The following is a 13,680-nucleotide window of genomic DNA, read 5'->3' on the forward strand; positions in this document are numbered from 1 at the left end:
TAGCAGCAGCAACAGCTGAGAGACGAAGGGCGGCGACTCAAACACAAATAAAGAGTTTAAAATAAAGCCAAAAAAGAGCAGACAGCCGGTGCAGTGGAGCTAAAGCAGGGGAAATATGGCCTCTCTTCCATGTTCCCGTTCAGAGCCGAGCAGCAGTTCGGGAAGACTGAAAAACACAGACATGAACGATTGAGCCATGATTTAATAACAGCATGGATTTATGTTCTTTTCTACCTGTCTTAGTGGAAAAATCTAATTCGTTATTAAATGCTCCTCCAGGTGTTTTTGATTTACTTTTCCAGCCTTTTGTTGCTCCTGTTTCAACTTTTTCCAGACGTGTTGCTGCATCAGATTCACTATCAGCTCATGTTTTCCATCACATGGTGAAATGTGTCAGTTTCATCATCCGAAATGTTTTTATCTTCTACTGGGAATAAAATATGGATGATTAGATTTGGGAATCATTATATTCTGTTTTTATTTCAATTTTAAACAGCATCCCAACTGTTTAGAAATTGTGATTTTTATTAATTTAACCTGCCAGTAATTACATGCTCTCATATTCACAGGTTTATGTATGAGCACCTGTTTATTTGTTGTTCACAATCTCGTTTTGCTTTTGTTGAATGCAGAATAAATACCTAATAGATTATATAATAGGCTCTGATTAAAGATTAAAAGAAACTAAAACGGATGTTTGAGGTGGAATAAAAGTCATCGGTCCTCCCCACCCGGAACGTCCCAGTGTGACACCAACCGGAAGTAAACAAGCCGCTAGCAGCATCGTTAGCTTTCCTCGTGTGAGGACGGAGCAGGAAGACGGTTGTGTTGTCGTCTCTCAGCTGAATATTTCAGTGTTTCAGCAACAATGTCTTCAGTTCAGCATCTGAGAGAGTTTATCAGCGAGCGACTAACTGCTGCTGCTGAAGAAATATTCACAGAGTTTGAAAAAACCATCGTCCAGTACGAAGAAGAGATCGATCGTCAGCGCAGACTGCTGGATATCACCTGGAATCCACAGATAAAGTTAATCAGAACAGGTATGAAACACTGGGATGGTCTGAATGAACTAACACATGGACTCATGGAGGATCCTGATCAGAGCTCTACGGTACATTTAGTTTAGATTTATTTGCTTTATTTGTCAGGGACCATGTAGAAAACCTGATCCACAAGGTAAAGATGCTCTGTAGCAGATTCCAGCGTTCTCACTAATTCCCATCTGTAGTCCACGTGGCAGCATTTAGTTTTAGACTGAGAGGAAAATGATGCTGCAGCTGCAGTTTCAGGCAGAAACACTAAGAGAGACGCTGAGATGCCACTGTGGGCTGGTTGCAGACGTTTCACATCTCAACCACCCCAATGCAGATATTTGCAGGGACGTAGTTAGCAGGAAATAATAGAAGCTTTTCACTGTACTTCAACACTTCTTTCTTTCTACGTTTTTACTGACATGTTTCTGTAGTTACCGTCATGTGTTGCTGCTACTAAGAACTTCATGGGTAAATCCAGAGTAATTATGAAGCTGTTGAACAGTAGTTTCCTCGTATTTACCCATTTGAACTAGCTGCAGTTACCGGTTAAGTAAGTGAACTTCACATGTTCTTACTGGGTAAATACCTAAAACTGACTGACTTTTATGTAAAAAGCTTTTATTCTCCTCCAGACAAGAAGCATAAATGTGTATAGATATAAACAGGGTTAATCCAGGAGTCCTAGAGTTGAATTTACTACCTTCTTTGCTGCCTCTACAACATTTTTACTACCAACACGACATGGAGCAGCGGCCTTTTATGGGGGGAGGGGTGGATGCGCAGCACTGACCCATGTATGATGATGGCCCCTCCCTCACCCAAGACAAAACGCTGTCCCACTTACTTGAAGGTATAAGTGTCCCACGGCTTTAATAATTAGATGAAAGTAAGCCGTAACAACCTAATCATTTAACCTTACAGAAGTGGTTATCAGTAAGAAATATGGAGGCTAATGAGGACCATCATGTCTGATCTTAAATAAATGCTAGCTTGTTGGTTGAGATGAATATTTCCCTCCAGAAATGTATGAAATTATTGTGTTTACACTTATTTAATCTGTTGTCAAACATGACTTGATCATCATTTAAAATAACATAATAATGCATTCATTGACAAACATATGTGCAGTATTAATATGTTTATTTAGTTTTAACCCTCAGTAATCCGATCGCTTTTATTATTAGTTTGTTAGGTAATTATCCAGAGCTTACTGGCTTTTCTCCATTAAATTTTATTTAAACTGTTTAAATATTTATTAAAACTGCTTTGTCCCTTTTGCTTTCCATGTTCCACCAATAACTGAGTAATAATCACCTAAATTTGATTCCTAATTAACTTATATTTCACAGATTCCCTGTGCATCTCTATTCACTATCACTCTTTTATCTTCCCTCTTTATTCTTGTATTACTTTTTCACACATACTTGTTGACTTATTTGGTAACACTCATTGATATTAGCTCATGTTACAGCTGCTCTACATTTACGTTCTGTAGCTAGTTTAGCCATTACTCATTAGTAGTCATTTAAAAATAAATCTTTATTCAGGAGCAGCAGACAGGAACACTGACGTCCCGCGCTGTCACCGAATTGGAACTGAAAATTCTGGCCAATCAGATTAATCAGAAGGTTACCGCCCCGATTGACAAATATGCCCTCTGAACAGAGAGAGCGAGCAGAGTTTTCCGACGAGAGCGTACTGGTGAGTGTGGGGGGGCGTGTTTTACGCTCGCTGTGCTGCGTTCACGGCCCCGCAAGTAATTAAAAACTCCTGCGATCAGAGCAATGCGCTCGCTCGATTAAGAAATGCGCTGCTGAATTAATAAATACGCTCGCCAGTGTATTTGGTACGCTCATCAAGGTATTTGGCAACGATGTAACGCCATATAAAACACTGAGTGCATCTACTTGACAATCAAAATCAGTTATCTGGGAGTAATCAGATTACTGTAATAATCTGATTTAACACATCTTCATTCATTTCTGAAATACCAGAACAAAACAGTGTTTCCCCAGATTCACAGCCAGAAACTCTGTGATGGAAAAAAAACTCAGAGAAACAAGTGAAACTTTTTAAAAGTCCTGATGAAGCGTTTCATTCAGCGGAGTCGCTCTAAATATTCTTTAAGTTCAAATCTCACATAACGTGCTGTTAATAAAACCTACAAAGAACACTGGGTCCATTTAAATCCGTAATACCATTCAGAAATTCCTACAATGACGTAGTTTCAGCTTGATCAGCTGTGTGAGTTGCCATGACGACCGTGACGCTATGGGTGTAAAACTGGAGCAGGAGAAATCCTCCATCTGCTCCTCACTGCAGCAAGATGCTTCCTTCTTCCATCATTTCTGTCTGATTTTCAGCTGGTTGACGTGTTTTCAGACATGTGCACTCTGTCCTCTGACAGAAACCTGTGTGTGTGTGTGTGTGTGTGTGTGTGTGTTTTAACTGCTGTGGACACAGAGAGCAGCTATGACATGCCGTCATGGAAACCAGATAAATAGCATCAGACTGTTTACTGTTTGATAAAAGGATGAAGTGTAAACTTGTTCTAGAGGAAATGTGACTTTAAATGACCATGTCGGATTTATTTTAAACTACGTGGGTTGTGACATCACTTCCTGTTGCTGGAAGTGACAGTGGCCGTTAGCATTAGCTGCTAATATGAGAGTCGTAGCGTTAGTTGCTAATGTGAGCAGTAATACCCTGAAAAAGACTTTACAGATGAATGTAATCCACACTGATGAATAAAAACATCTGAATGTCACACTTAATCTCGGGAAGAGAAGCTGATTGGATGGAGGCGACGGAGGAAACCAGTTGTGTGTATATATGCTAAGATCTCGCTGAGTCTCGGTAAGTCAGGCAAAAGTCACGTTAACAGAAATGAGGACGTATGTAAAAATTGATCTCAAAGTTTTATGAAATGATGTTGGATTTATTTCATTTGAATCAATTAAAATTAAAAAATTGGTTTGTCAAACCCAGCCCATCCATCCGTTCCTCCATCCATCCTTATCCGGGGTCGGGTTGCGGGGGCAGCTGCCTCAGCAGGGAAACCCAGACTTCCCTCTCCCCGGCACATTCAACAGCTCATCCAGGGGAATCCTGAGGCGTTCCCAGGCCAGCCGAGAGATGTAGTCCATCCAGCGTGTCCTGGGTCTTCCTCGGGGCCTCTTTCCGGTGGGACGTGCCTGGAACACCTCACCAGGGAGGCGTCCAGGAAGCATCCTAACCAGATGCCCGAGCCACCTCATCTGGCTCCTCTGGATGTGGAGGAGCAGCGGCTCTACTCTGATCCCCTCCCGGACCACCGAGCTTCACACCCTATCTCTAAGGGAGAGTCCGGCCACCCTGCGGAGGAAACTCATTTCAGCCGCTTGTACTCGCGATCTTGTTCTTTCACTACCCACAGTCCCCAAACTGAGAAAAATTACCAAGAGTCTGGAACGAGTAAAAGTATAAAAAAGTTTATTACAGGAGAAGTATTTAATACAGAATTACTTGCAAGTAATGAGAGTGGTCGTCCCGACCCGCGTGAAGTGGAGAGAGACTCTGGGGAGACAAGAGGAAAAACAATAGTTGTACATTTCTGTAGAAAGAATCCTGCTTCCTGAAGACCTTGGGTGGACACACAACTCCAAGAGCTGGCGTCAAATTATAATTAACCTAAACTAAAATCTTTCTTCATGTTTTTCATTTGTCCCTTTATCCCTCCAGAGGTTCCACATCAATATGTCTACAAGGTGGATGAAGCTCTTCAAGATGACCAGCAGCTGTGCAACCAGAACTCAAACCTGGACCAGGAGCAACCAGAGTCTGCTCGTATTAAAGAGGAAGAGGAGGAACTCCTCAGCAGCTTTGGGTGAAGGATGAAACTGTAAAATTTCAACAGCTCATCCAGGGGAATCCCGAGGCTTTCCCAGGCCAGCCGAGAGATGTCGTCCGTCCAGCATGTCCTGGGTCTTCCCCGCGGCCTCCTCCAGATGGGACATGCCCGAACACCTCATCAGGGAGGCGTCCTGGAGGTATCCTGACTAGTAGGGCTGCACAATTAATCAGATTTTGATCGTGATCATGATTTTGGTGGCCACAGTTAAATTCACTTGATCGTCAACGATATTTACATTCAGAGTGCGGATCTGCTGCATCTCTGATCACGTACATTCTCACCCTGTAGTTTGCCAACCAGCAGGGGTTGAACGCAAGGCCAAAGCTTCATTAAGCTGCCTAAATAACAAGGGCACAGTGGCGCACCCCTTTTACAGTCGGTAGCTGGTTGTAGTCAGTGTTGCCAACGTAGTGACTTCACCGCTATATTTAGCGATGTTACCTCTTTTTTTTTCTTTTTTTTACCGTGTCCTGTCCAGCATCCTAACATACAGAACGGTGGTCGGTGTGCCATATTTTGCTTGACATATTTGCTCTACCAAGGTAGACATGTTGTATACATGGCTCCCTTGATATTTTTATTATTTTTATTGTAATCTTATTTTATTTAGTCTTTATATGTCAGTGCCCAACCTGACAGGGAGATAGAGGAAGAGGTGAAACAAAGGGAGAAAAATGATATGAAAAAGTACAGTAGTCATCAAATGTACCTGTAGAGAAATGTACCAACACACAAACATCAGCAACATATAGTCAGAAGTGGATGGAGAGACACACACACAACCAAATACATTCTCCCTGAGGTCTCACTAGCCCCCAGATGCAGCACTGAGAGCGTTCCCCAGGGCAAACGGCACCCAGCAACACCCCGCACAGGACTCCAGGCAGGTACCCAACCTCCACCTCCCGCAGCCCAGAACACAAGGGCGTAGGAAGACCGCCGCCCCCCTGCACCACCGCCTGAGTTGGGTGTGCATGAGTGTGGGTTATTTATAATGCAATTAAAAACCGGAGGAGCCATGAGATGGTGGTGGGTCCCACTGCTGCCAGGCATCAGGACCCCCTCAGGGCTCCCTCAGTGTGTGTGTGTTATGTGTGTAGTGCAGTACTATTAAATGTGGTAGTGTCTAACGTGTAAATAAAATCGGAGGGAGAGAGGTAACAAAGGGAGGGGATGAAGGAAGGGCCACCTTGTTGGCTCCTGTCTGCCCACCCACAGCCCATCCCCCCGAGGCCCTAAATGTATATTGATGTCTAGGTTGTGATTAAAATCTTAAAAAAAAAAAAAAAAAAATCTAGTGGGGCAGTAAGTCGCAGGAGTCCACCGGGGGATCCCACAATGGGGACCCCTTAGCCAAGCCCACTGCCTCCACTCGCCCCACAGTGCCCTATGTGTGGTGTGTATAATGTGGGGTGGCGGGGGAGGAGAGGGGCTCGGGGAGGGGCACAACCAGGAGAGAGATCTCTCTCCCAGGCAGCCAGCGCCTTAGCTGGCCGCTGTAGGCGCCCCCACCTCCCCAAGACCACCCGAGGGCCGAAGGGCAAAGCTCCGGCCCAGCCAAGAGTCCAACGCACCAGCACCCCGAACGCCCACCCATCCCTGGCAGCCAACGCCACCACACCAGGGGACCAGAGAGCCCCAGGTCAACGCCCCCATCCACTCCGAAGGAGCCCATGGCGGGAGGAGAGTGAGCAAGAAGGAGAGCAGACTCCACCCCCCATGAGCCCTAACCCCCACCAGGACCCCCGCTACCCCGCTTACCCCTTCCTTAGTCCCTACGGACACATCGTAATATCAGCCCGACCCTGGTGGCATGCCATGTGGGACCAACACCCCCCCACCCCCTCCCCCGAAGAGTCCGGGGGGGCATGGTCAAACGCCTTCTCCAAGTCCACAAAGCACATGTAGACTGGTTAAGCAAACCACCATGCTTCGTCTGAGACCCTTAAGAGGGTGTAGAGCTGGTCCACTGTTCCACTATCGGGACGAAAACCACACTGCTCCTCCTCAGTCCGAGGGTCGACTATCAGACAGATCCTGCTCTACAGGACCCCTGAATAGACCTTACCAGGGATGCTGTGGAATGTGAGTTGGAGCACACCCTCAGGTCCCCCTTTTTGAAGAGGGGGACCACCACCCCGATCTGCCAGTCCAGGGGATCTCTCCCAGATGTCCACATAATGCTGCAGAGGCGTGTCAGCCAAGACAGCCCTACAGCATCCAGAGCCTTAATGAACTTTGAGTGGACCTCATCCACCCCCTGGGTCTCTGTCACTGAGGAGCTTTTTAACCACCTCAGCGACCTCATCGCCAGAGATAAGAGAGCCAAGGCCAGGGTCCCCAGACTCTGCTTCCTCATCACAAAACATGTTGGAGGTATTGAGGAGGTCTTTGATGTATTCCCTCTACCGACTCACAATGTCCCGAGTCGAGGTCAGCAGCCCCCCATCCCCACTGTACACAGTGTTGATGGAACACTGCTTTCCCCTGCTGAACCATCGGATGGTGGATCAGAATCTCCTCAAAGCCGTCCAGAAGTCATTCTCCAGGGCCTTTCCCAACTCCTCTCATTCCCGAGTTCTTGCCTTAGCGACCACCAAAGCTGTGTCCTGCTTAGCCTGCAAATACCCATCAGCTTCCTCTGGAGTCCCACAGGCCAAAACGGCCAGATAAGACTCCTTCTTCAACTTGACAGCATCCCTCCCTACTGGTGTCCACCAGTGAGTTAGGCAATTACCGCCACGACAAGCACTGATGACCTTACGCCCACAGCTCCAGTTGACCACCTCAACAATAGAGGCACGGAACACAGCCCACTCGGACTCAATGTCCCCTGCCTCACCTGGGACATGGTTGAAGCTCTGTAGGAGAAGTGAGTTGAAATTCTTTCTGCCAGGAGACTCCGCCAGACGTTCCCAGCAGACACTCACAACAGGTTTGGGTCTGCCAGGCCTGACCGGCATCCTCCCCCACCATCTAAGCCAACTCACCACCAGGTGGTGATCAGTTGACAGCTCCACCCCTCTCTTCACCTGAGTGGTATTCTGAAATGCCACTCTGTACATAATCACAAACAACAGTCAGGACCCGTCCCCCCACCTGAGGGTGGAGGGAGGCTACCCTTTCGTCCACCGAGGTAAACTCCAATGTACAGGTGCCAGGGGGGGGGGGCAATGAGCATGCTCACACCTGCTTGGCACCTCCCACTGGAGCTACTTCAGAATGGAAGTGGTTCCAACCCTTCTTGAGGACACTGGGTCCAGAGCCCAAGACGTGCATTGAGGTTATGCCTAAAGGCGGATTTAGGCTTGCGCGGCATCTGCATCTGCTTTCCCGTTGTAGGCTCGACGTAGCTCCACAGAGTCTCGACACGCACCTCTTCCAGACTTGACGTGCAGACCATTACGCGGAGGTACACCCTTTTGATTGTTCAGTATAGGATCATGTGTTGCCGGATATCTGGATCTCCTCCCTGAAATTATGTTTTAGAACCACGGAGTTAGTGGAACGAAAAAGAATAACACTGAAAGGTCTTGATGTAAAGTTTAGAACACAGTTCATGGATTAAAGATGTAGCTCGCTATAATTTACTATCCTTTGGGGTCATTGGAGGACACAAAATTTCCCTCCCAACTCCCTACTATTAAAACATGACAGAAGATGATTTTTTTCCTTTTTTTTTTTGGCTCAGATGTTTTAATCATCTTCATTCATAATAAAAAATATCATTCAGATATAATCATTCAAATTATTATTAACCATTAAAATGCCCATTTTGAACACAGTCGCTATTTTGATAAAATAAAAAAATTCTGCTCTCACTGGAGCGATTTCCAGCCGAGTGTGAAGCGGCTGGGATGAGAATCAGCACCTCCAAGTCCGAGATTATGGTCCTCTGCTGGAAAAGGGTGGAGTGCTCTCTCCGGGTCTGCAATAGGGTCCTGCCCCAAGTGGAGGAGTTCACGTATCTCGGGGTCTTGTTCACAAGTGAGGGAAGGATGGAGCGGGAGATGGACAGGCAGATCGGTGTAGCGTCTGCAGTGATGTGGACTCTGCATCGGTCTGTCATGGTGAAGAAGGAGCTGAGCCAAAAGGCAAAGCTCTTGATTTATCGGTCGATCTACATTCCTACCCTCACCTATGGCCACCCGCTGTGGGTAGTGACCGAAAGTTCAAGCGGCCTAAATGAGTTTTCTCCGCAGGGTGGCCGGACTCTCCCTTAGAGATAGGGTGAGAAGCTCAGTGATCCGGGAGGGGCTCAGAGTAGAGCAGCTGCTCCTCCACATCCAGAGGAGCCAGATGAGGTGGCTCGGGCATCTGGTTAGGATGCCTCCTGGACGCCTCCCTGGTGAGGTGTTCCAGGCACGTCCCACCGGAAAGAGGCCCCGAGGAAGACCCAGGACATGCTGGATGGACTACATCTCTTGGCTGGCCTGGGAACGCCTCGGGATCCCCCCGGATGAGCTGGTGAATGTGGCTGGGGAGAGGGAAGTCTGGGTTTCCCTGCTTAGGCAGCTGCCCCCGTAACCCGAATCCGGATAAGCAGCAGAAAATGGATGGAAAATAAAATAAATACAATTTTAGTTTTTTTTTTGTTTGTTTGTTTTTTTCAAATAATAGATTTTTGGGTGTTTTAGATTTGGCGGATTTTATGTAAAGATCACTCTTAGATTAACTAAAAAGTTAAGAATGATTTTTTTCAGTCAGATTAATGATTTGCTATCCCTCTATGTGTCATAGGGGGACAAATGAAGACTCACTGACTCCCTTTAAAACCCCATTTTTTCATCTCTAATCCTATAGCTCTTGATAAATTATTTAATATAATCATCTGAAGAGATCAGGACCTTTTAGTCTTAGTTTACAAGATTTTTTATTATTTTCAGTCCCAGAGGGTTCAAACTGAGGTGGGAAAAAGGGCTTTCATGATGATTTGGAGGCAGTTACATGTGTTTGTATATGTTCTGCTTCATTTGAGGATTTTAATTAGTTTTACATTTACTTTAAATGTGTTTTATAAACTCAGTTTGAATGTGTGTTTTTGTGTTTGTACATTTTAACTGTGCTGTTAAACTCTTGGAAAAAGAGATTTTTAGTCTCAGTGAAGCTTGTAATAGTTAAATAAGTAATAAAATAAATATTAAGTCCTATTTTTTCTTTTTTAGGAACCCTAGTAATTAACCTAAACTAAAATCTTTCTTCATGTTTTTCATTTGTCCCTTTATCCCTCCAGAGGTTCCACATCAATATGTCTACAAGGTGGATGAAGCTCTTCAAGAAGACCAGCAGCTGTGCAACCAAAACTCAAACCTGGACCAGGAGCAACCAGAGTCTGCTCGTATTAAAGAGGAAGAGGAGGAACTCCTCAGCAGTCAGGAGGAAGAGCAGCTTTGGCTGAAGGATGAAACTGATCAGTTTTCAATACCGGCTGCTCATGAGGAAGATGGTCACAGTGATCCAGAACCAAACAGGGACCATATTCCCTCTTACAGTCCTCCTGCAGACCAACATTCACCTTTAGAGGAAAGCACGGTTGAAGACTCAGGACCAACAACGTGTGCAGATACACAGCCAGAAAAGAGCTGTCTAACGGAGACAAATGACAACGTAGGAGAGTCCTTTCTGTTAGAAAGCCATTGTAATGAAAGAGATGAGAAACAACATTCCTGCAAGTTCTGTGGGAAACAGTTTAAAACGAAAAGTAAGTTAACTGCTCATGTAAGAACGCACACAGGAGAGAGACCGTACTCTTGTCAAACATGTGGGAAATGTTTCACTAAAAAGAAGTTTTTGGTGACCCACATGAGAATTCACTCAGGCTTGAAGCAATTTTTCTGTCCAACATGTGGAAAATGTTTCTTTTACCAGGGGAATTTGGTGCGTCACATGAGAGTTCACACAGGTGAGAAGCCGTATTCTTGTCCAACTTGTGGAAAATGTTTCAATCAAACTCATTATTTGAAGTACCACATGAGAATTCACACGGGCGAGAGGCCGTATTCTTGTACAACATGTGGAAAATGTTTCGGTCGCCAGGATGCTTTGGTGCGCCACATGAGAATTCACACAGCTGAGAAGTCATTTTTTTGTCCAACATGTGGAAAATGTTTCAAACGAAATGATCATTTCAAGTTCCACATGAGCTCTAACAGAGGATGTCAAAAACCACCTTCTATATGTGGAAAATAATTCAGTCTAATCTTTGGCCTGCATGATCATATCTAATCCCTATTAGAGCTGGCCCGCTGATACTACAAGTCCCACAATGCACTGCCAGTACGTTTGTAATCACAGGCCCGCGAGTGCGTACCTCACTGATTCTCCAGTAGCCTGATGGGGCAACCCAGTCTCACTCTAAATCATGTAATACCTACGTTTGTCCACAGGGCAAAACGTAGCCACTTTTAACAAGAAGGGCTCTGAAATTGTAGCATGGTTACGTTTCACTTTCTTAGTCATTTCTATGGGCACACTTTTGGTCACGTGACTGCCGAGTTTCTACCCGGCGTGAACTAAAAACGTGGCGGACATCCCTTCTATTTTTGTTGGAAAATGCTATATTTTAATTTTCGATTGTGGCTTTAGCTTTGTTTTGATAGCTTTTCTAGGAACAAATGAACACTTTTTTTATAGTATCCTTTCGGTTTATTTACACAATTAGTAGTTTTTTTCGTTTCGATGTACAATCCTTCAACGAAATTGTAGGAATACTACGTTTCAGATTGTTGCTACAGTGGTTGCTACGGACGCTATTAACAACAACATTAACAACAAACCGGAAGAAAGTTAATGGTGCGTCACGGACTGAGTTCAAACTGGTTACATTTAACCACAAATCTGCTTAAGCTACTATCAATTAAATAAATACTTGTTTGATTTGAAAAAGATAGCTATTAAAAAATTAAACAAATCAAAGTATTTAGCCACAATACGAACTCCAGAATTTTAGAATCGTTGTATTATATTTACACACTATTAATACATAGTTTGTCATTTGAATTAATGAGACAAATCTTTTAAGACAAGTTTCATTAGACCACAAACTACGATCCCATACAACAAATTCATTTATGCCTAATTTGTCTTTATATATTATACTGGTAGGTGTATGTAATTCATTTTCCTGAATTTAAACTGTTTATATTTTTATTCATATGTTTGTATTAATACTGCTACAATTTTCTTTTCCTTATGGGGTAGATCAATCATTCAATCAATCTTCCTGTTTGTTAGTTAGTTGCAGTACAACAACATCTGGATCATATATAGATATACTCAAGCTATAAATGCAGTTTAAAATAAGTTTCTACAAATAAATAGCACAGAAGCATTTAACAATAAATACCTTACAACTTCCATGACATGAATAATAAAAGTTTCAATTTAAAGAGTATTTTTTTTTATAAAATTTAAAGAAGGGAAATCATACATACCACATGGAACATGGTTCCCACTCCACCAGCTCTATTTGTTTCCCCAGAAAAATATTTTAAAATGTTTACTGCTATAAGCAATCACACTGTCAGAGGACTTTAGAGCTGTGGTGCATTAAAATCCACTAAATACATTCAGACTTAAGGTATATATTCACATTACATTTTTACTTTAAATAATGACAAAGGAGAACCTTCTGGATTTTTCTCTTTAAAACTTGCTTCACCGGGTAGTACTCGTCCTTTTCCCCGACGATATGGCTGCAATCTGAAAGAGCAAAAAGTGTACACTTACGTTTTTTAAAACATTTGTTATAGAACTGCCAGGGGTGCACAGAAAGGAAATTATACTTTTGGTCTTCCAAAGAAATACAATAAACTGCAGTTGATTAAAAATGCAGAAATGCTGGTGCCAACATAGAGTAGAAGACTAGAAAAGCACACGTTACATAAATTAAAATTCTTTACATCGGCTGCCTGTGATTACCTCATTGATTTTACAATTATTGTATTAATTTTTAAGGCACAGACTTGCATTGGGCTCTCAGAGATGCATTTAGTTTACATTTTTGTTCTATTTCATTTAGCTATTATGCTCTCAAACAGTGGACATGTGTGCATGGGATCTGAGAATATCTATACTTTTAAATCAAAAATAAACAAATTAATCCGTCAATATTTTGTATGTAGGGTTTTTTTTATATCAACTTTTTATAATGTGTAATAATAACTCAATATTTTATTTAACTGCTTTTTTCATCACTGTCTTGGGTGGTCTTTGTTTTAAATTTGTGATGCTTGGAATTATTTTTATTTCAAGTCTTACTGTTGTTATATAATTTATATTTAACTATTTGTGTTTCTTTTTCTACGCCCATCTTTGTTATTACTGTGTGTTGTCATTATTTTATGTTTTTATATCACTGCACACTGAACTACGTTTAATCCCTATGAAAGGTAATTAAAAATAAAGATGAATTGATTTGTCATATCAAAGATAAATAGAAGAACCATGAAATATTTGTACTGTCCTTTTGGAAATGAAGGAATGTAAATAAAGGATGACCAAATAACCTCCAGGTATGTCTTCCTTGCTCTTTTTTGCCTTCTGTTGAGAATAATAAAAACTGTCTGTAAAAAGCTGTTATTTTAAAATTACTATTGCTGTTATTAAAAAAAACTGATGTCAGATAATCTAATAGGTGATCATTTCATTTAAGCTGACGGTACGTCCAGTGTGATATCAAATCAAAACTGTGTCATTTTGACGTGATATTCTATCATCTCTGAGAAGCTTGTACGGTAACAGAATCTGCATGAA

This window comes from Melanotaenia boesemani, chromosome 8 (assembly GCF_017639745.1).
Source record: "Melanotaenia boesemani isolate fMelBoe1 chromosome 8, fMelBoe1.pri, whole genome shotgun sequence".
NCBI classification, from domain to species: Eukaryota; Metazoa; Chordata; class Actinopteri; order Atheriniformes; family Melanotaeniidae; genus Melanotaenia; species Melanotaenia boesemani.